At 47.5% G+C, this 22,422-nt stretch overlaps 4 non-coding genes and 1 pseudogene across 5 annotated transcripts; 4 read left to right on the plus strand and 1 right to left on the minus strand.

Moving 5' to 3' along the window:
- Nucleotides 1-1,101: 1,101 nt before the first annotated feature.
- Nucleotides 1,102-1,173, plus strand: TRNAC-GCA (transfer RNA cysteine (anticodon GCA)). Its single transcript has one exon. It is a non-coding gene; the product is annotated as a tRNA-Cys (tRNA).
- A 569-nt stretch (nt 1,174-1,742) lies between these two features.
- TRNAC-GCA (transfer RNA cysteine (anticodon GCA)) lies at nt 1,743-1,814 on the plus strand. Its single transcript has one exon. It is a non-coding gene; the product is annotated as a tRNA-Cys (tRNA).
- Nucleotides 1,815-13,975: 12,161 nt separating this feature from the next.
- LOC144735946 (aerolysin-like protein) lies at nt 13,976-16,657 on the minus strand (annotated as a pseudogene). The gene is made up of 3 exons (XR_013588702.1): nt 16,548-16,657; nt 15,450-15,510; nt 13,976-15,010 (listed from the first exon to the last, which is right to left on the minus strand). The product of XR_013588702.1 is annotated as an aerolysin-like protein (transcript).
- A 3,439-nt stretch (nt 16,658-20,096) lies between these two features.
- Nucleotides 20,097-20,168, plus strand: TRNAY-GUA (transfer RNA tyrosine (anticodon GUA)). The gene has a single exon. It is a non-coding gene; the product is annotated as a tRNA-Tyr (tRNA).
- Nucleotides 20,169-21,098: 930 nt separating this feature from the next.
- Nucleotides 21,099-21,170, plus strand: TRNAC-GCA (transfer RNA cysteine (anticodon GCA)). The gene has a single exon. It is a non-coding gene; the product is annotated as a tRNA-Cys (tRNA).
- Nucleotides 21,171-22,422: the final 1,252 nt, after the last annotated feature.

Raw genomic sequence — 22,422 nt, forward strand, 5'->3', positions numbered from 1 at the left:
CTCCCAACAGCTCATCTTCCTCCGACAGAGGCACGGGCAGGTTCTTTTTTTTTAGGTGTTTAGACATCTTGACGATCGTCCAAACAGTCGCAGAATTACTTCTGACACCAGTGTAATTATCCTTCCAGAGACGGCTTCGGAATCGGTCCTTTTATTTTCACTCCACAATACACTTTGCTCACTCACTCTCCATTGCTGGCAGACAACGGAGAGAGTACAGACCACGCACCAAGTCCCCACCGCGCAAGTGGCAATCCCAGCCCCCGTCCGCGCGTGACCCTGCTCTTGTCAGTTTCAGTCTGCTCCCGATCGTTCCCCTCCACTCGCTCTTAATACCTTCGTCACGTGGTTCCCCCAGCCAATCGTACATGGACAGCTTTGACCATTCTCAATGGTTCCCTGTCAATCCCGGGACCACGCCCCTCATCCGGCTCCCCATTGGCTGGGGCCCCGAATGGCTAGGCCAATCACTCCTGATGACCTGTCGTGATGACGCATGGGCCATGGTCCCTATCTCAACCCTTATTGGCTACAAGCAGGACCGGCAAGCCAATCCCCACGTGAACCCTCTATGGCTGTTATTACACATGCATAGAAGTATCAGTTTAAATAAAGAAGAGAAACTGCACCTCTTTTGCTTGACATTTACGTTATCATGCGAAAAGGTCATTTTTTATCTTCCATAATTGTCTTTAGTTTCTTTTCGACTTTTAATAAAAACAATCTTCACGCTTATTTATGTCACGCAGAGACTTGTCCAAACCATCACACTTAACACACAAAACTGTTTAACTTATCTTACAAAAGAATCTCACTTTCCCCAAATATGATGTTTTGAATCCCATTCTGAAAATCATATTAGATAATAGGAATGAGGCCGAATTATATTCACGCAAATGCCTTTTTCATTTTGGTTGTGTAAGGTCGAAGTCGAAAGTTTAATTTTGGGAAAATGTGCTCAAATGTGAGATTCAAGTGTTATTATATCCTCTAAAAGACTTGTTCATGGTGGTTGTGGACCGGTGAAGTCGATCATTTGTTTGCTGGGAAAATGAGCTAAAAAATTTATTCAAGATTACATCAAAATTTGTAGTGTTGCATGGGGGTGTAGCTCAGAGGTAGAGCATTTGACTGCAGATCAAGAGGTCCTTGGTTCAAATCCAAGCGCCCCCTTTTCTTGTTCGTGAATTTTTTCATTGGCAAGACCTCTGCTGGAGTGCAAAAACATGCATAGAAGTATCAGTTTAAATAAAGAAGAGAAATTGCACCTCTTTTGCTTGACATTTACGTTATCATGCGAAAAGTGTATTTTTTATCTTCCATAATTGTCTTTAGTTTCTTTTCGACTTTTTATTAAAAACAATCTTCACGCTTATTTTTGTCACGCTGAGACTTGTCCAAACCATCACACTTAACACACAAAACTGTTTAACTTATCTTACAAAAGAATCTCAATTTCCCCAAATATGATGTTTTGAATCCCATTCTGAAAACCATATCAGATAATGGGAATGAGGCCGAATTATATTCACGCAAAAGCCTTTTTCATTTTGGTTGTGTAATGTCGACGTCGAAAGTTTAATTTTGGGAAAATGTACTCAAAGTGTGAGATTCAAGTGTAATTATGTACTCTAAAAGACTTGTTCATGGTGGTTGTGGACTGGTGAAGTTGATAATTTGTTTGCTGGGAAAATGAGCTAAAAAATTGATTCAAGATTACATCAAAATTTGTAGTGGTGCATGGGGGTGTAGCTCAGAGGTAGAGCATTTGACTGCAGATCAAGAGGTCCTTGGTTCAAATCCAAGCGCCCCCTTTTCTTGTTCGTGAATTTTTTCATTGGCAAGACCTCTGCTGGAGTGCAAAAACATGCATAGAAGTATCAGTTTAAATAAAGAAGAGAAATTGCACCTCTTTTGCTTCACATTTACGTTATCATGCGAAAAGTTTATTTTTTATCTTCCATAATTGTCTTTAGTTTCTTTTCGACTTTTAATTAAAAACAATCTTCACGCTTATTTATGTCACGCAGAGACTTGTCCAAACCATCACACTTAACACACAAAACTGTTTAACGTATCTTACAAAAGAATCTCACTTTCCCCAAATATGATGTTTTGAATCCCATTCTGAAAATTATATTAGATAATGGGAATGAGCCCGAATTATATTCATGCAAAAGCCTTTTTCATTGTGGTTGTGTAATGTTGAAGTCGAAAGTTTAATTTTGGGAAAATGTGCTCAAAGTGTGAAATTCAAGTGCGCGTCAGAATTTGGTATATACCATAGGGGTGTCGCTTTCAGGTAGAGTGTTTGACTGCAGATCATCGAGGTCCTTAGTTCAAATCCAACCGCCCCTTTTGTCTTTTTTGTGAAATGTATCTTTGGCAGAACCATTTATATAGTGCAAAGACATGCACGAGGATATCAATTTGACGAAAGAGAAATCGCTCCACCTTTAAGAATACATCGTATATTTCTACGTTGCTTTGCCTTCATTACTAGAGAAGTATATTTGAAAGAAAACACCCATGAATGTCTTCAGTTTCTTTGAGATAAAAAAAAAATCTTGACGCATTTTAAGTCACTTGAAGACTTTTCCAAAGCATCTAACTTACATACACAATTCTTTGCAACTTGTTTCAAAATACATTTCACTTTCCCAAATGTTGATATAATGAATGCCATTTTGAAAATCAGATGAAATAATGTGACTGTGGTCCAATTATATTCTGTAAAAGACTTGTTCATTGTGGTTGTGGTCTGGTGAAGTCGAGAATTTGTTTGCTGTGAAAATGTGCTATAAAATAGATTTAAGATTGCATCAAAATTTATTGTATTCTGTGGGGATGTAGCTCAGAGGAATAGCATTTGACCGCAGATCAATGAGTCCTTGGTTCAAATCCAAACGTTCACTTTTTTTTTGTTCGTGAATTTTGTCATTGGCAGGACCTCTGCTGGAGTGCAAAAACATGCATAGAAGTGTAATGCGAGCGTAAGTGAGGTTTCGCTGCTCAGCTCTGGGCCAATCAGACGGCCTGCAGTATTGGGGGCAGGGCCCAGTAATGTGGGCGTATGGGAAGGTCCGCTGCCCACCTCCGGTCCAATCGGATGCCCGGAAGATCAGGAGCGGAGCCTAAGGGCGGAGCCGGAGGGGCGCGAAGTGAAGGGCGTAATCTGGAAGGTTCGGAAAGGGCGTGGTGGAAGGTGGAGACAGGATGACGTGTGAGGGGGCTATAAGGGGGATCTGGAAGAGGTTCGTGGTCAGTTGGCGTAGTCTCGGAGTGGGACCACGACGGCCCCCGGTCAACCACGCGGCAGGCTGCTGGATGGGGAGACTTCGGGAGGGCCCGAACCTTCCGCCATTGCGGCCTCTGCAAGGCTTCCCGCCATCGCCGACATGGGCAGGGCGCCGCCATCTTTGGCACGGCCGCGACTGAACAGCGGGAGGCCGCCATTTTGTCGCCGCCTCTTGGTGCAGCTACGTCTGGTGGAGGCAGTGGCGAGAGTCGCAGCCACCGCCTGCCCACTATAAAATAATTCTGCGCTGGCGGGGACTGGAGCGCGTTTGCTTGGTGCTTCGAATCGGCCTTCCGCTCCGCCAGGTGGTAGGAGGAGGAGGCGTTGGAGGCCCTGCCGACGCTCCTTGATGATGCATCCTTAAAATTCTTCCGCTCCAATCCGGGTGAGAAGAAGGCGACACTGCGGCGGGCTTTTGACGAGATGGCAGAGGCGTACGAGCCTCCATCCGACGCTCATTGCAGGTTCTTCCAATGCCAACGTGCGCCTACCATGGCACTCTGATTGCGCTTGCCACGGCAATGTACCCTGACACTAAGCCCGATTTGCTGGAGCCATTAATACTCGGGAAGATGTTGGAGCTGTCCAAAGACCTTGCCATCCCGATGCCCGTGTATGGCCATGAGCCGCTAACACTCCCGGTTGGCGGCCAAGTGCCTCGACGCACAGTTGAACTTGCGCCGCTGGGCGCAGATGGCCGCCTGGACAGGCGATCCTGCCATTGATGGGAAACCCATAGGATGGGCACCGTCGCTGGTCGTCCTCACTCCGGACGACGCGGGGCCTATCGACCTAACTGCTGCAGCAGGCCAGTGGGTTCCACGGAGGGGTACTATGGCACGCTCAGTGCCCTCGTATGCACCTCGCCGGAACGTCGGGGGTCCAGCCGGTGGGCCGACATGGCGTGCTATCGATGCGGCCGACTCGGCCATTTCGCGCGCGACTGTCGGGGTCAACCTCATCCACCTCCTCGTCCGGAGTCCTCGCCGGAAGTCACCCCGTTGACGTCGGGCGGTGACCCTTGTCAGGCAAGTCGGTATGCATCGGACACCCGGCAAGGCCTGTCACTTCATTCATCGTCGCATGCATGTGATTCGGGGGCCTGTACTAGAAGAGGAGTTGGAGACGCTGCTGCTGAGACTGGAGCGTGCCACTAAGAGGTGGGGCCTTACCATCAGCCCCACCAAAACTAAGCACCTGCCTGGGTATTTTGTACCATCGGACACTCCACCCCCACAACTCCCAATCGGTGATGGGGCAGTTGTGGAGAGAGTGGAGAGTTTCCCATACCTGGGCAGTGTGCTTATGACCGGCTCCAGTTTATCAGCAGAGGTCTCACTCCGAATCAGTCGAGCAGCAATATCTTTTCATCGGTTGCGTAACACTGTGTGGAAGCTACCTGGTCTGTCGCTCCGCACGAAGCTTCAGGTCTTCTCGGCCATGGTCATTCCCTCCCTTCTCTACGCTTGCGAAACATGGACCCCCCTAATGGAGCATCTTCGCTGGTTGGAAACATTTAGGCTGGCCTGCCTACGATCCATCCTGGGTTTAACCAGGCTGGATTGTGTGAGGAGCTCACAAATCCTTGAAAGATCTGGGCAAAGTCCCATCGGTGAGCTCCTCCGGCAGGCAAGGCTGCGTTGGCTGGGTCATGTAGCCCGCATGCCCAGCTACCGCATGCCTAAACAGCTTTTGTTCGGCCGGATTGAGGGGGCTGAACGGGCGCGGCACGGGCTAGAGAAGAGATGGAGTGATGTGGTACAGGAGGACGTGAAGCTGAGTGGACTTGCCGATAACTGGTACCAGTGGTGTCAAGATCGGCCTCAGTGGAGGAGGCTCGTGAAGGACGCTACTGGGCAGTTGGAGGCAGTCGCCCTCCAACAACAACGGAGGGCGGAGGAGCGACGCTCACAACAACGAGCGGAGCGCCGGGTGGCTAAAGCACAGCAAGTTGGTACAGTAGGGAGCACAGGTGGTGCATCAGCCAGTCATCTCGGTCATCTCGGTCAGTCGACCCTTGGCACCTGCTGGGTCTGCCCCGTGACCTCCTGCCAGCGGGCGTTCGACACTTCACGTGGCCTCAAGGTGCACTTGGCCTGGCACAAGCATCGTGGTGACGTCACTGCCACTTAGTGGCGAATGGCGGTTGTTGTACTACTGGGGGGTCCGTCATCGAGTCGCCTCATACGGTAACACAATGGCCGAAATTAGCTCGTCTTGTGGTTGCAGCCGCGACGGGGTCCTCTACCGTGCCGGGCTCTATTCAAGGGGTGGACGTCCGGATTTTGGTAGATTCGGGCGTGTCGGCCACTATCATCTCGGATGTCATTTTCCATCTTCTGTCCATTTCTGCGTCGCAGGTACGTCTGGTGTTCGATGCATGTATTGCTGCTAACGGTGGTAGTATGGGCATTGTGGGCAAGGTTGAAGCACACATTTCCATTGGGAACGTATCAACTTCGGGGACGGTATTGTTTCCCGGTCCCTCGCTGTGCCTTGCCTACTGGGTACCGATTTCCTCGCTAAGATGCCAATAAAAATTCTGGTGGATCAGGGTTGCATTGAGTTGCCGGCAGGACGTAAGGTTTTCTTTTTGCCATCACCATGGGCCCGTTCCGTCCCGGACCTTCCGGTGCAGGCGCTGGCCGATGTCTCCGTTGATGTTCCTCCGGGATCGCAAATGCTCATTCCCCTGCGCTATCGTAAGCCCGTGCCTGGTGTTGATGGGCGGCGGGCGTGCTGCTGTCACCGTCCAGCACTGCTACCGGCGGCCTAGCGCTGGTTGCAGCTCAGACAATTGTTCGGCCGGGTCAACCTCCGTTCTAACAAGTTCTGAACGGGAGTGCAGAAAATGTCTTGGTGGCGTCCGGCACGGTTTTGGCTCATGCTACTACCGCGTTCACGGCCCATGCTGGGGCTGGTCGGCAAGGTCTTGCAGCGGGGGTTACAGCTTCAGGATCGTCGGACGATTGATGGATCGCCGAGTTGTGTCAGGAGAACACATCCCTGACTACATACAAGAAGTCCACGCTCTGTGCGCTGTTGTCCATTTATTCCGATGTGTTTAGCAAAAATGATTTCGACCTGGGGCGCACCTCGCTGCTTTCCCATCACATTGATACTGGGGTAGCTAACCCCATACGTATGAATCTGCACCGGTTGAGCCCCTCGGAGAAAGATCATGTTCGCGGTGCTGTGGACGACATGCTGGCCGCTGACATCATCTCTCTGTCCAATAGCCCATGGGGTGCTCCATTTGTTCTTGTGAAAATAGGATGGTAGTCTTCGCTTTTGCGTTAATTTCCGGAGGCTGAATAAGGTATCCGTGGCGGACGCGTACCCCCTGCCGTGGATGGATGATTCCCTCGATGCCTTGTCTGGGGCGAGATTTTTTTCGACCCTCGATCTTTCCTCTGGGTTCTGGCAGCTCTCCCTTGACGAGTCGTCGAGGGAAAAGATGGCATTCCGTACGCCTCAAGGGCTCTTTCAGTTTAATTGTCTCCCCATGGGATTGAACGCCGCTCCCACTACGTTTCAATGGTTGATGGAACTGGTGTTGACCGGGCTCCAGTGGGACACATGCCTGATATATTTGGACGACGTCATGGTGTTTAGCCGCATGTTCGAGGAACACCTTCAGCGATTGGAGGCCGTTTTTGCTACGATGCGTTCCGCAAATTTGAAACTTAAGCCCAAAAAGTGCCACCTCTTGCAACATTCCGTGCACTATTTGGGTCACATTGTCAGCCCGGACGAAGTGGTCATGGACCCGGACAAAACGGCGTGCGTTCGGGATTCGCCGACTCCTACCTCGGTCGGGGACGTATGTCGATTCGTTGGGTTTGCATCCTATTATTGCCAATTTGTGCCAAATTTTGCTTCGATCGCTAGGCCGCTGAACCTCCTCACGGCGAAAAATCAGAGGTTCAAATGGGGCCCGGAGGAGGAGAAGGCGTTTCGTAGCCTACGCGATCGATTGGCATCAGCACCGACGCTGGATTACCCTGATTTTTCTTTGCCCTTTATTTTGGATACGGACGCCAGTGATACGGGCATTGGTGCTGTCCTATCTCAGTGTAAGGGCGGCGTCGAACGCGTTGTGGCATACGGGAGCCGCATTCTCTCTTCGGCGGAGTCCCGCTATTGCGTCACCCATCGAGAATTATTGGCTATCATTAATTTTGTTCGCCATTATCAGCCTTACCTATACGGCAGGAAGTTCATTGTGCGCACGGACCATGCGGCCTTGCAATACTCTTTGAAAGTCGACCAGCCCTCGGGCTAGCTGTCGCGATGGTTGGAAACTTTACAGGAGTTCTCGTTTGACATTCAGTACCGTAAGGGTTCTCGTCACGGTAACATGGACGCGCTCTCTCGACTGCCGCATGGTTCCACCTGCGCGTGTGCCTCGGGCACAAATCAGTGCACGCGGCCCCCTCAGCAACTTCGGCCTGTCATGTCCGCGGTGGATAAGTACGCGGACTCGACCTGTCCGGAGCCTGCTGATTGGGTTTTAAACTTGCCGTGTTCCGTTTGGGTCCGTGAACAATTGTTGGATGATTCTCTTGCAGCTTTGCGGGATCAGGCGAGCAAGTCTAAGGGGTGCCTGTCGTCGGATGGGGTGCCTGGGGTGGCTCTCTGGGACGGATTGCTTGTGTGGAGGGATGATTTGCAGGGCCGTTGGCGCCTGGTCGTTCTGTTGCCGTTGCAGTATGAATTGGTTCGGGTCCTGCACGCTGAAAAGTTGTTGCATCTTGGCGTGCAGAAGACCTTGTTGACGTTGCAACGTGATTATTTTTGGCACCGAATGACGACTGACGTCGTCGAACACATTCGAACATGCTCCGAATGTGCTCGTCGGAAACCGCCTAAACAGCCTTATGTTCCTCCATTGCAATCAATTAAATTGGCACGGGTTAACAAGTTGGTGGCATTGTATATTCTTGGGCCCTTTCCTCCGTCCGCTGGGGGAACAAGTTCTTGTTGGTAGGAGTGGAATATTTTTCGAGGTGGGAAATGACTTGGCCCTTGCCCGACCAGTCGGCGTCGTCCATCACGGATGCATTTTTATACGGATACGTGATGGACAAGGGGGCGCCAAAACGATTGCTCATGGACCAGGGCCGCAACTTTTCTTTCAACCTGTTGCGGGACGTGTGCGACGCATTGGGCACAAAGAATGTCTGTACTTCGCTGTACCATCCACAAACAGATGGGATGGTTGAGCGGTTGAACCGGACGCTGTCGGCCATGCTCTGCCATACGGTTAGCGAGAAGCAGGCCGATTGGGATTTGCATATTCCTGGAGTGCTCTCTGCTTACCGGATGGCGCCGCATGCGTCCACGGGGTATTCACCCTTCTTTTTCAAAAAAAGTCAAAAGTAAAAAAAAAGTCAAAAAAAAAGTCAAAAAAAAGTCAAAAGTCACTTTAGTGTCAAGTGTGTTACATGCATAACATACAACACAGATGAAATTACAATCCTCTCTCTAGGTCCCACGGTGCAACCAAGCAATTAAAAAATGAATCACAATTAACAGACATAAATAAACAATAAACAATCGGCGATCAACACAAGATAAATAATCAAAAATGTAATACACTTAAAATAAACAACAGTCAAGAATTATAAAATGTTAAATATTATTTAAATAAACTATTTAAAGAAATAAGATATTTAAACCGGTGTGGTAGTGCGATGTAGTGCAATGTGCAGTCCAGAGATCAGGATGTACGAGTGAATGTGTGTGTGGGGGTTGGGGTCAGGGGGCAAAGGGGGGAGGGTGGGCAGAGGGGGGGAGTGATGGTAGAGCAGGGAGGGAGTTGAGTCTCCTGACAGCCTGGTGAAATAAACTGTCTTTGAGCCTGCTGGTCTTGGCCCGAAGACTCCGCAATCTCCTCCCTGACGGCAGCAGGCTGAAGAGGCTGTGAGATGGGTGGGTGGGATCACCTGCAATCTTGATTGCTTTGCTGGTGATGCGGGTGTTATAAATGTCCAGAAGAGGGAGAAGAGAGACACCAATGATCCTCTCAGCTGCTCTCACTATGCGCTGCAGAGTCTTGCGGCAGGACACGGTGCAGGTGCCGTACCACACGGTGATGCAGCTCGTCAAGATGCTCTCAACGGTGCCTCTGTAGAAGGTGTGCATGATGGGGGGCGGGGCTCCTGCTCTTCTCAGTTTGCGGAGAAAGTACAGGCGCTGTTGGGCTTTTTTGGCCAGTGATGCAGTGTTGTGACTCCACGACAGGTCTTCAGAGATGTGCACACCCAGAAACTTGGTGCATCTCACCCTCTCCACTGCAGCACCGTTGATGGTTAGCGGAGTATGCTGGGTGTGCACTCTCCTGAAGTCCACAACAATCTCCTTCGTCTTCTCAACATTCAGGTGGAGATTGTTGTCCTTGCACCACGTGGCCAGCCTGCTCACCTCACTCCTGTAGTTTGTCTCATCCCCGTTTTTGATGGCACCCACCACAGTTGTGTCATCCGCAAACTTAATGAAGAGGTTGGAGCTGAATGATGGTGTGCAGTCGTGGGCCAGCAAAGTGAAGAGGAGGGGGCTCAGCACACATCCTTGGGGGACCCCTGTGTTCAGTGTGATGGTGCTGGAGGTGTTGCTGCCAACTCGAACTGCCTGTGGTCTCCCTGTCGCGAGAATGTGCCGCCTGTTGATGTCTAGTTCGACACGCATGCGAAAGGTCCTGCGAAATCCCTTCCCGAGTATATTCGCGACTCTGTTCGTCGCGTTACGGAAGCGTGGGATGTGGCCCGGTTGGCTACAGCCAAGACCCAGGCCCGGAACGAACGGTGTGCCCGGCGCTCCCATCGTGCGTCGCCTTGGCGTGTGGGGGACCTGGCCTGGCTCCACTGCCCACAGGTGCCGGTGGGGACCTCCCCTAAATTGCACAAGCCTTGGCAAGGTCCGGTGGTATTGATTGATGTTCCTAGTCCCCAGTCCGCACGTGTCCGGGTGGGGTCGCGCCGTTGGTATGTCCACACGTCCCGATTGAAGCCTTACGTAGCCCCACGTGTCGATGCGTCATCTCCTAAAGTTGCCTTGCCAGTGTCTGATGCGTCCGACGCGCCACCACCCTTGCTTGTTCAACCTTCGAGCGCGGCTATCGTGCCTCCCGTAGTCGTGCCGCCAGTGATCTCACCGGAGAAAAGGGACTCTGCACTGGACGGGCCTCCACCAGCGATGGAAGATCTTGATTCCGTTGCTCTTCAACCCCCGCCGAGGTTGCGGTTTGAAGGAGCTCCGGTTCCCGCCCTCCCTGATGCACAGGGTTCTGCGACGGATGGGCCTCCACCAGCGGCGGAAGATTCTGGTTCCGCCGCTCTTCCATCCCCATCCAGATTGCAGTCTGCGAGGGTGCCACCTCTTGTGAGGGATCGGCCGGCGTTCCGTACTAGATCCAAATCCCTTCCCTTTCGTTGATCGTTGTTGTTATTATTGTTTTGTTCCGTTTCATCTATTCGTGTTCGTTGCGGTTACTCTGTCGCTCGCATTGTGTCTAGTCCTGATTCAGCCAGGATGGCTGTTCTTTTACACCGGGGGGGAGGGGGGGTGATGTAATGCGAGCGTAAGCGAGGTTTCGCCGCTCAGCTCTGGGCCAATCAGATGGTCCGGAGTATTGGGGGCAGAGCAGGAGGGGCGCGAAGCGAAGGGCGTAATCTGGAAGGTTCGGAAAGGGCGTGGTGGAAGGTGGAGACAGGATGATGTGTGAGGGGGATATAAGGGGGATCCGGAAGAGACTCGTGGTCAGTTGGCATAGTCTCGGAATGGGACCACGTTGGGTCGTGGGACACCTCCTGCGCCATCAGCCACGTGGCTGGAGACGACTCCAAGCACACCGTCAGCCAACGGTGTGCGGGAGCAGAGGGGAGTGCGACTGACGGGAAGAGCGTGCGGGGCGCGCAAGTGGAACAACCGGTCCACTGTCGGAATCGGCGGAGTGTGAGCGGCATAACAAGAATAAAGACAGAGACGGAGGCCAAGCTGTGTGTCGTCAACATCCTTTATTACAGAAGTATCAGTTTAAAAAAAGAAAATAAATCGCACGTCTTTTTCCTGACATTTACGTTACGGTGGAAAAAGTTTTTTTTAAGCTTCCATAATTGTCTTTAGGTTCTTTTCGACTTGTAATTTAAAAAATCTTCACGTTAATTTATGTCACGCGGAGACTTGTCCAAACTATTACATTTAACACACAAAACTGTATAACTTATCTTACAAAAGAATATCACTTTGCTCAAATATGATGTTTTGAATTTCATTATGAAAATCTGATTATATAATGGGACTGAGGCCGAATAATATTCAAACAAAGCCTTATTCATTTTGGTTGTGTAATGGTGAAGTCGAGAGTTTGATTTTGGGAAAATGTGCTCAAAATGTGAGATGCAAAAGAGCGTCAAAATTACGTATATGCCATGGGGGTGTCACTTTAAGGTAGAGCGATTGACTATAGATCATAAAGGTCCGTGGTTCAAATCCAACCGCCCCTTTGTCTTTTTTGGCAGAACCATTTATATAGGACAAAGACATGCACGAGGATATCAGTTTGACGAAAGATAAATCGGTCCACCTTTAAGAATACGTCGTATATTTCTTATTTGCATTTCCTTCATCACTAGAGAAGATTTTTTTAAAGAAAACACCCATGAATGTCTTTAGTTTCTTTGAGTAAAAAAAAATATCTTTACGCATTTTTAAGTCACGTGAAGACTTTTCCAAAAAAACCTAACTTACATCCACAATTCACTGCAACTTGTATCAAAATACATTTAACGCTCCCAAATTGTTATGTACTGTAATGAATGCCATTCTGAAAATCAGATAAAAGAATGTAACTGAGGTCCAATTATATCCTCTAAAATACTTGTTCATGGTGGTTGTGAACTGGTGAAATCGATAATTTTTTTGCTCGGAAAATTTGCTAAAAAATAGATTCAAGATTGCGTCAAAATTCGAAGTATTCTGCGGGGGTGTAGCTCAGAGGTAGAGTGTATTTGACTGCAGCTCAAGAGGTTCTTGGTTCAAATCCAAACGCCCCCTTTTCTTGTTAGTCAATTTTGCCATTGGCAGGACCTCTGCTGGAGTGCAAAGACATGCATAAAAGTATCAGTTAAAAACAACAGAAATCGCTACTCTTTTACGTTACGATGCGATAAGTTTTTTTTTCACTCCCATCATTGTCTTTAGGTTCTTTTTAACTTTTAATAAAAAATCTTCACGCTTATTTACGTCACGTGGAGACGTTTCTAAACCATAACACTTAACACACAAACCTGTTTAACTTGCTTTCCAAAAGAATATGACTTTCCCCAATTGTTTTCAATCCAATTCTGAAAATCAGATAAATAATGGGTCGGGCGGAAGAATAATATTCAAACAAAGCCTTGTTAATTTTGGTTGTGTAATCGTGAAGTCGAAAGGTTGATTTTGGGAAAATGTGCTCAAAATGTGCGATTCAAAAGTGTGTCAAAATTGGTTACATGCGATGAGGGTGCAGCTCAGAGGTAGAGCATTTGACTACAGATCAGAGGTCCTTGTTTGAAATCCACCCGCCCCCTTTATTTTTTGCGAAAATGTTTCTTTTACAGAACCATTTATGGAGTGCAAAGACATGCACGACGGTATCAGTTTGACAAAATCGCTCTACCTCTTAACATACGAGAGAAGTATTTTTTAAAGAAAACACCCATTAATGTTTACTTAAAACTTTCGTGACTGTAGGCATTCATATTTTATACAGGTAGGAAGTTCCACACTGCCCAACCAGGGATTATTTGTCTGTCGTGCATAGCCACGCCCTCGATTTGTATTTCAGAGCACTTCGGGCAGGATCAGCACCACGTGACGCACAACCACGCAGCTTGCGCCGCGTGACACGGATCGCACGAATGCGCTGTCCAACCAAGTTCCTACCTCCCTTTTCCGCCAACGATCAAGGCACGGGTCACAATATTCTGGTTAGGAAATGTGGTCACTTTACAATTCCTAACACTGGTTAAGATTCTGAATCCAGATTGACGTGCACCTTGTCACATGACCATGTGGAATAGAGGCAACCGTTGTACAAGGCAATCGCCATAATTAAGAAGTTTAAGCGTCAATCCAGCCGAGCCAAAACAAGCAAACAGAGCAACTAATGTAGTTACTGTGAAGCTTAGCACCGTGTGACAAGGGAGAGTTACTATGCATGCCATGAGACCTATAATGATCATAAGGCCAAGCTGCACATTGTTAAAGAGCAAGTGTTGGTCATTATTTGAAACCGCTCCCCAGCATTGTTATTAGCGAGACATCCATTGCTGCCTGGGAGCAAGAACAATGAAGTATGCCTTGTGACAAGTATTTGGTAATGTTTGGACAGGACATTTCCCTCCAATGGTGTTAGCAACCAGTAGGGCACGATGGCAAAAAGCCGTTTAGCAATGTATTGCAGTCGCCAAATATAATTCAATCTTAAGTTGTGAATAACTTAGTCATTTGACAATGCTGAAATCTAATGGAAAAATACGATGCCACTGAACCAGATTCAATGGCCATGTAAATGGGGAATAAACTATATGAAGCGCGGTGGAACAATGCGTTCTGCCAACAGCAAATGGTGAAATACCCACGTCTGTGAAACAAAAGGCTAATTTCTTACATGCAACCACAAAAAGAAAATTGCATTGCAGAAGGCTTTTATTGCATAGTCGGCCATCATTATTATTTTCAGAACATTTGCTCAAATGGGTACAAAATGCTGCTCTATTTCTCAGAAGCACGGGCGGTCATTTTGGTGTAGGTGAGCCCCTTGTAAACGCCACTCAGGGGAACGTCAAAGACGGCACCGCTCATGCAGGTGATGCGCAGCAGGGCCGTGTATGGGAGGTCGATGTTTGCACGCCCGATTTTGGCAACAACAGTGACAGTCTTGTGCGGAGGAACTGAGACAGGGAACGTGAGAGTTTCCGTCCGCTCCTCCGAGTTCTCCAATGCGTGCGTGGTCTCAGAGCTCAAGGTGAAGCTGAACCCAGTCTCCACCTCCACAATTAAGGGAATGCCTGCAGACACCTTCAGGCTGAAGGTGGACTCGATTTTGTTGGTCGTAGACCACGACGACTTTTTGGTTATCGTCTTGGAGCTCTCGAAGGTGTGAGACTGCACGACGCTGGTGTCGTTTATGTACTCCATTTCTTTAATCTCCTCCATCTGCACGTTAGGCAGAATCTGGTGCATAGTTGGGTACTTCATGTTCTGGATCACCGACGACTTTACAGCATTGATGAAAAGGAAGCCCATGGAGTCAATGTCAGCCCCCGCTCGGCCCTGAACGCCCAAGCAGATGCCAGAGCCCACGTCGATCTTGTACTCGGTCTTGAGCCCCCAGTCCGTCATCTTGGCAAAGAACTCACGGTTGCGGCTCGTTCGGAACCTGATAGCACCCAGACGCGTGCCGGCCCCATTGCCCCACAGGGAGAGCTGCGACATGAACTCGCCCGACTGGAATTCAAACTGCTGAGCAGAGGAGTCCACGGTGCCGAACTTCTGCCTTCGCCCGTCAGTCAGCCACACCCCCACACCCCTCACTTGCTAGCCTCCAACGCTCACGGAGAGTTTCTGCAGCGTGGCCGCATTGCTCCTTCCATCAAACGAGAAGGCATTTCCACCTTGGCCTCCAATGATGTGCAGCGTAAGTGGGTACGACATTATGTCTACCTGGAAGAGACAGAAGCAAGGAGAGCATTGCAAGCAAGTTTAAATGGAAGGCACCGTATAGAAGTAAATCATGATAAGTGTTTTTTTTTTACACTTTAAGTACGCAAAATAAACGCCACACCAAGCTTGTACAAATCAAATGCCTTTTAGGATTTGTCAATATCTTTATAGCAATATACGAGAAAAAAGTGCACACGTCACAACCCACCACTGAACAATTAGAAATTAAGCTTTAGGCACAAGTGCGCACATGCTCTTGGAACTGCGAGGCAGGGGAGCAGCAAAACACAACTTCATTTTTTGCTTTCGCTCCCCATTTGAAAAGCTGCAACAATCAAGTGGGATATGAAGCATGGTACACAACCCACACAATAGGTAATCATTCAGTAGTGGCAGAACAAGTGCCACACGCTACATTTGTGACAAGCAGGACAAATACCTTTTGTCTTCGAAAAAGCAAAGCTCCGACAGGCAATCCCAGGCACTTGGCTGCAGTCGACCTACATGGATCATAGGAACAAGCAGACGGATGAAGGTGGTGTGGGGAAACTAGATTAAACCCTACAAGCAAGAAAACTAAGTTTGCAGATTCCAATGCAAGAACCACCCTGGTGAAAAATGCCTCAAGTCTGCTAGAGAGCCAGCACAATCCAGATGATCACCAGGCATTGAATCGTATTAGGCTTGGGGCAATATATGATATGACGGTTTGCAAAAACGTGTCAAATTAGACAAGTCTTACATTACACAATTTTAAGTGGATTTCAGACAATTGCCATGAAATGGCAATCAAACTTTGAAGCGTAGTCCGCTTCCTGCATACACCCCTCAAATTTCAGGTCATTAAAAATAAAGTAGTTTCCCCATTTCTTTAGTCACCATGCTACGAAACAAAACACAACATTCTTAAAGGTAGTAATTAGCCGGAGCAAGTGAGAATATGGAACGGTCGATCTGGGACGGTTTAAGATAAATGTGGGAGACCAAACCAGCAAACACTTTAATGGCTGCAAACCAATATAAAACGGCAGAAGCCCATACTTAAAGCAGGTTACGAAAAAACGCATCTAAAACGTGCCCAACTACATACAACAGGGTCTGAGAGAGCACAAAAACACAATCCAGAGAGTAATTATGGTGTTGAATCCTATTAGGCTTGTGGCAAGTGTCAAATTTGAGTCGTCTTACATTTTAAAACAATAAAGGGGGACACCACGATTCAAAACGGAATGCAGAGAACTCCCATGAACTGTGAATTTGAGCTGGTGTTACAGGACTTTTTAGCTTCAGCCATACAACCCTCAGATTTTAGGTCAGTAAAAATAATTAGTTACCCAGTAGATTGGCACACGATGCTCTGAACAAAATAGATACTAATTACAATAATATGCGTGGAGGGTGAGAATTACAAATGGTACCGAGAAGGGATGTTTGAGAAAATTACAGCGAGATAAGGCGCTAGAGATTTTTTTGCGAACGCTTACAACATGGATGGAAAGGCCACCGCACCTCATATTACGCTAAGGTCCGCACTTACCTCTCAGACAACTCAGTGAGGAGCAGATAGTCTATGATGATTCTGCCCTCCTATATATATACAAGGGAGCGTACATCACATGGTACAATCACTTGGGCGTGCCTTCCCATCCTTGGCCAATCACGGGGGTGGTAGGGATAAGGCAATCATCACGAGCCAATCAGCGCGAGGATTCACTAATTGGATGGGTGGCGCTTCCTGCACGCGCGCCCATTTTGTGTGGGCAGCCGTTAATCAGCCGAGCCACGCGCGCTGGCGCCTCATGAATGCAATCACGGTTCGAATATGAGTCTGGTGAGAGTCCATTGAGGGAGCTTACATTACGTGGCATAATTACCCGCGCGTGTATCCGCCCATCTACCGCTCCAGGCCAATCACCGCGAGCCAATCACCGCGAGGATTCACTCATTGCATGGTGGAAGTTTCACGCATGCGTTCCCATTGTGTGATCCGGCGTGTATAAGACAAGCTACTGCCACGCGCCTCGTTAATGCAATCATGGTCCCGATACGGGTTCGTGAGAGTCAATGAGTTGTTGATTCAAGTGATTTTAGACTTTTTGTTTAAACTTTTTAACATGGCCCCCACTTCCAAGGTCAAATTGGCCTCGCTGCCATCGCTGTTTTGAAATTCATAGTGTTGATGAGTGTCTTATTAAGTATATATGTTTAAACTATACGTGCCTCATGACACTGTCTTTCATAACTAATATGTTCTAATTTTAAATTCTTTGATGTTGTCTGCCAGTCTCATCTCAATAGGAAATAGCTTCTTAGCTCAGTGTTTTACTTAAACATCTGATTCTGATAGAATGTGTTTTTTGACATCAAATACCTTTAAATGGAATGATATTATCCAAACTCACGCAATGAGGACGTGTGAAAGGTATTACTGTTTAATGGACTTAAACGATTCAACATACGTTCATGTCCAGTCTCATTTCGTCATGATAATGGTACTTTATAATCTCACTGTAGTATGGCAACACCATTATCATGCTTAATAATCGTGTCCAGTCTTAGCGGGGTGGAGCAGACATTCTTCACACCAATACGCAGAGACAGGTAAGCTTTGAAATCAATTTATCCACCATCACGCGCGGCTCCCTCCTTCATTTAAAGTTATCTCTTAATCTACAGCTCTCTGCTTTCTTGTCTTTTGCCGACGTCCCAACTTATTACAGGTAGGAACAACAGTTCCACACTGCCCACCAGGGATTATTTGTCTGCCTGTCTGTCGTGCATGGCCCCGCCCCACCAGAGCCCTTCCATTGGCTCCGGGGCGCCGACCAATGGGAGCGGTGGATTGGGGTTGGTAGAGGAGGTGGGTTAGTGGTGGTGGGGGGGCACCGCCGCGACTCGGGCCAATTAGGAGACGGGCGATATTTCATTCACAAAATGGAACTGGGGGAGGGTGGCTCCATTCATAAAATGGAAGCCTTGAAAAGAAAAAAGTGGATCTTTTTGCCTCGTGTTTTTTTTAATATTCCCAGCCTTATGGTAATTCAGTTGGGGGTGGGAGGGGTGGGGTTGGGTGGAGAGGGAAGGGTGGGGAGAGGCTGGGTGGGGAGGGGGGGCTGGGTGGGGAGGGGAGGGTGGAGAGGGGCTGGGTGGGGAGGGTGGGGCTGGGTGGGGAGGGGAGTGGGGAGGGGCCTGGTTTGGAGGGGAGGGTGGGGAGGGGCTGGGCGGGGCGGGATGTGGAGGGTGGGGCTGGGTGAGGGGTGGGAGGGGTGGGGCTGGGTGGGGTAGTGCTGGGTGGGGTGAGGCTGGGAGGGGCTGGTCACCCCGTGGTGCCCTTATAAAACTCAACGTTTAACCTACACACTACACTATACACGACACACTACACTTATACAGTAGGATCAACAGCTTCCACACTGCCCACCAGGGATTATTTGTCTGTCGTGCACGAATGCGCTGTCCAACCAAGTGCCTACTTGCCCACTCCGAAGGAACGTGTTTATTTCGGTAAAGTCACGTAGATTGAAAAAATAACAATAGAAATTAAAACCACGACGTTTCGATCGCAACACAAGCGGTCGTCATCAGGAAAAGGGCGTTAGCCTCTAAAGGCAAACTGTTTATAAAGGTTTAAAATGGGCGTGGCCCAAGTGTCAACAGCATGGGTGGGGCAGCTAATGTTAATGTAAGTAATTGGCAACGACGGAGCTGGTGGTGGGTTTCCACCAATTAAAGGGCTGCAGGTAAAAATGTGCATGTTAATGTAAGATCGGAGAGCAGCCTCCACGGTGAGCACACTGAAGTGGCTATGTTAATGCGTGAGATTAGCATGTTAATGTAAGATCGTATAGAGCCGCCGCCGCGTCGAGGTCGGAGCACGAAAGTGGCTGTGTTGGTGTGAGCCGAAAATAACAACTAACATAGGAAGGTGGCAGGATGGGAACATCACAGCCACTTATGACTTAAACTGGTTGATCACGTCCTTCCCATGATTGCTAAGTTCGTACCCATCCTCTCGGTTGAAATTATGTCTGTGTCTGTATATATGGATGGCTTCATTAACGAATCTTTTCTGATAGCCAGTGGGTTTGCAAAGTATCTTCGTCTTTGAGAAATCTATTTCTTGTGAGCCCACTGCATTAAAACAATGATCAGCCACGGCTGAGGTATTGGTCCTACGGTGTTTCAGATCTACCTTATGTTCACGAACACGGTCCGAGATATGTTGCTTAGTTTCGCCAGTGTAATTATTGCCGCAGACACAGCTTAGTTTATATATGCGGATTTTGTAGTCAGAATATCCATTTGGCTTAGAGCCTGGTGTACGTGTTTGAGTTCACTGGATAGGTGTTCATAATCGGAGATACATTGAGTTTTATGGTGTAGAATTTTAATGAGGGATTTTTTCTGGGGTGGATGGTGGTGGGAATCAGGTTTAGGTAGGCATCAGTATGGGTTGCTTTCCTGTATACAGAATGGCTCATTGAGCCATTTGGTCTCTTTTGATTAAGACATCCAAGAAGCGTAGCATGCCATCCTTTTCTACCTCCATGGTGAATTTTATGGCATGGTGTATGGAATTGATGTGGTTGAGGAATTGGTTCAGAACCAGTCGTCCATGTGGCCAGATGACAAATGTGTCATCCACGTACCTCTTCCACAAGGATGGGTGTAGAGTGGATGTCTGGAAGACGTCCGTCTCAATATTTTGCATGAAAACAGTGGTTTATTTCCACGTTGCATACAGTTCATCATTAGAAAAGTTTTTTTAAAGACAACATGCAAAGATATAGTTAAGTTTTATTGCGAAAAAATATATTTTTAAGCGACGTTTAGACTTTTCCAAACCATCACATTTAATACACAAAACCGATTAACTTGTCTTACATAAACATATCACTTTCCATAATTTTTACGGTTTGAATTCCATTCTGAAATTCAGATTCAATAATGGGACTGAGGTCGATTTTTATCCTCAAAAAGCTTTGTTAAGGGTAGATGTGTATGAGTGAAGACGATAATTAGATTTTTGGAAAAATGTGCTCAAAAATAGAGATTCAAACTTACGTCAAATCTGACCATATGCAAAGGGGGTGTAGCTCAGGGGTAGAGCATTTGACTGTAGATCAAGAGGTTCTTGATTCAAATCCAAGCACCCCCTTCTTTTCTTAGTGAATTTTGTCATTGGCAGGACCTCTGTTGGAGTGCAAAGACATGCATAGAAGAATCAGTTTAAAAAAAGAAGAAAAATCGCACCTCTTTTACTTTGCATTCACGTTATGATGCGAGAAGTTTGTTTATTAAACTCCCATCATTGTCTTTAGGTTCTTTTCAACTTTTCATAAAAATCTTCACTCTTATTTACGTCACGTGAAGACTTTTCCAAAGCATCTAACTTACATACACAATTCTCTGCAACTTGTATCAAAATACATTTCACTCTCCCAAATTGTTATGTAATGAATGCCATTCTGAAAATCTGATAAAATAATGTAACTGAGGTGCAATTATATCCTCTAAAAGACTTGTTTATTGTGGTTGTGGACTGGTGATGTCGAGAATTTGTTTGCTGGCAAAATGAGCTCAAAAAATAGATTCAAGATTGCGTCAAATTCAAGCGCTCCCTTTTCTAGCTAGTGAATTTTGTCATTGGCATGACCTCTGCTGGAGTGCAAATACATGCTTAGGGGTATCAGTTAAAAAAATACAAGAAATAGCTCCTCTTTTAAGAACACGCACATTTCTACTTAACATTTACGTTATTATGCGATTACATGTTTTACTACCATAATTGTCTTTAGGTTCTTTTTGACTTTTAATAAAAAATCTTCACTTATTTATGTCACGCAGAGACTTTTCCTAACCACACACAAAACTATTTTACTTGTCTTACAAAAGAATATCACTTTCCATTATTGTGATTTTTTTAATTCCATTCTGAAAATCAGATTAAATAATGGGACTGATGCCAAATTATACTCACAATTGCTTTGTTAATTTTGGTTGTGTTATGGTGAAGTCGAGAGTTTAATTTTGGGAAAATTTGCTCAATGTGAGATTCAAACCTGCGTCCAAACTAAGCATATGCCATGGGGGTGTAGCTCAGGGGTAGAGCAATTGACTGCAGATCAATAGGTCCTTGGTTCAAATCCAAGCACCCCCTTTTCTTGTTCGTGAATTTTGTCATTGGCCTATTCATTCATGGAGTGTAGAGACATGTGTAGGACTGTTACTGACGCGACAACTTCTTTGTCTTTCTCGTTCCTTTTATTCCGCATATAGTTCACATCTTCGACAGCATCGTTCAATGTCCCTCCGTTCGCTCGCTCCGCTTCGCTCGCTCGCTCACTCTCTCTCTCCACTCAGGTCCGATCCTCTGCTGCTTGCTACGCTGTACTCTGTCCGTACTCTCTATATCCACTGCTACCCTATACTATACACTCTTATCCACTGCTACCTTATACTACACACTCTTATCCACTGCTACCTTATACTATACTCTCTTATCCACTGCTACCTTATACTATACTTTCTTATCCACTGCTACCTTATACTATACTCTCTGTTGCTCCGTCTCTGTCCCAGGCACCGTCTCCAGCTCCGACTCCAACACTCACCAAGACTCAGACTCCCGTATCTCCATACGCTCACTCCTTTATCCTCGAACCAATCAGCCCCAATTAATTATGTCATCCCCCGCTTCGCTACTCGCCCCCAGGCTCCCCAGCCTCACGTGATCCTGTTATCATCGCCAACCCGGCGCCAGTTATCAGCCACTCAGCCTCTTGACCAATCACCGACCTGCGTCCTCAGTTACCCTTAACACCTGTGGCACCTCTTAATGACCTCCCCCTTAATTGGCGCAACAACAACTGTATATCCTCAGTTGCCCCCACTGTACGCTGCACGCTTGCACCGCAACCAATTGCGTGGTGCGTGTCATCTCAGGTCCTACACATGCACGAGGAAAGCAGTTTAACTAAAGATAAACCACTCCACCTTTAAAAATTCGTCGTATATTTCTACTTTGCATTCAGTTCATCATTAGAGGAGTTATTTCTTAAAGACAACATTATACATGTGTAGTGTATTTAATAGAGACACACAGTTGAACTTGGAGGCAATATGTTTATTCTCCAACCCCAACAGGGAAACTACATAACGCACAACGATAGTTAACTAGACCCCAACAGGGTAACTACATAACTGGGTCCGGCCAGTAACATACTGCCTGACCCACGATGCCGAGCGTGACGACCGAAGACAAAAGATCGTGGAGACGTAGCGGGTTGATTCCAGTAGACAGCAGAGATCACTCTCGGGACTTCCCTTTTCTGCTCCTGAGCATGGCCTTGCTCCACCTTCGGCCACGCCCCCTTCTGGCTTTTGTCAGAAGGTTCTCGACCAAGCATCAC

The sequence above is a fragment of the Lampetra planeri genome, chromosome 58 (genome assembly GCF_965212315.1).
Source record: "Lampetra planeri chromosome 58, kcLamPlan1.2.h2, whole genome shotgun sequence".
In the NCBI taxonomy this organism is placed as follows: domain Eukaryota; kingdom Metazoa; phylum Chordata; class Hyperoartia; order Petromyzontiformes; family Petromyzontidae; genus Lampetra; species Lampetra planeri.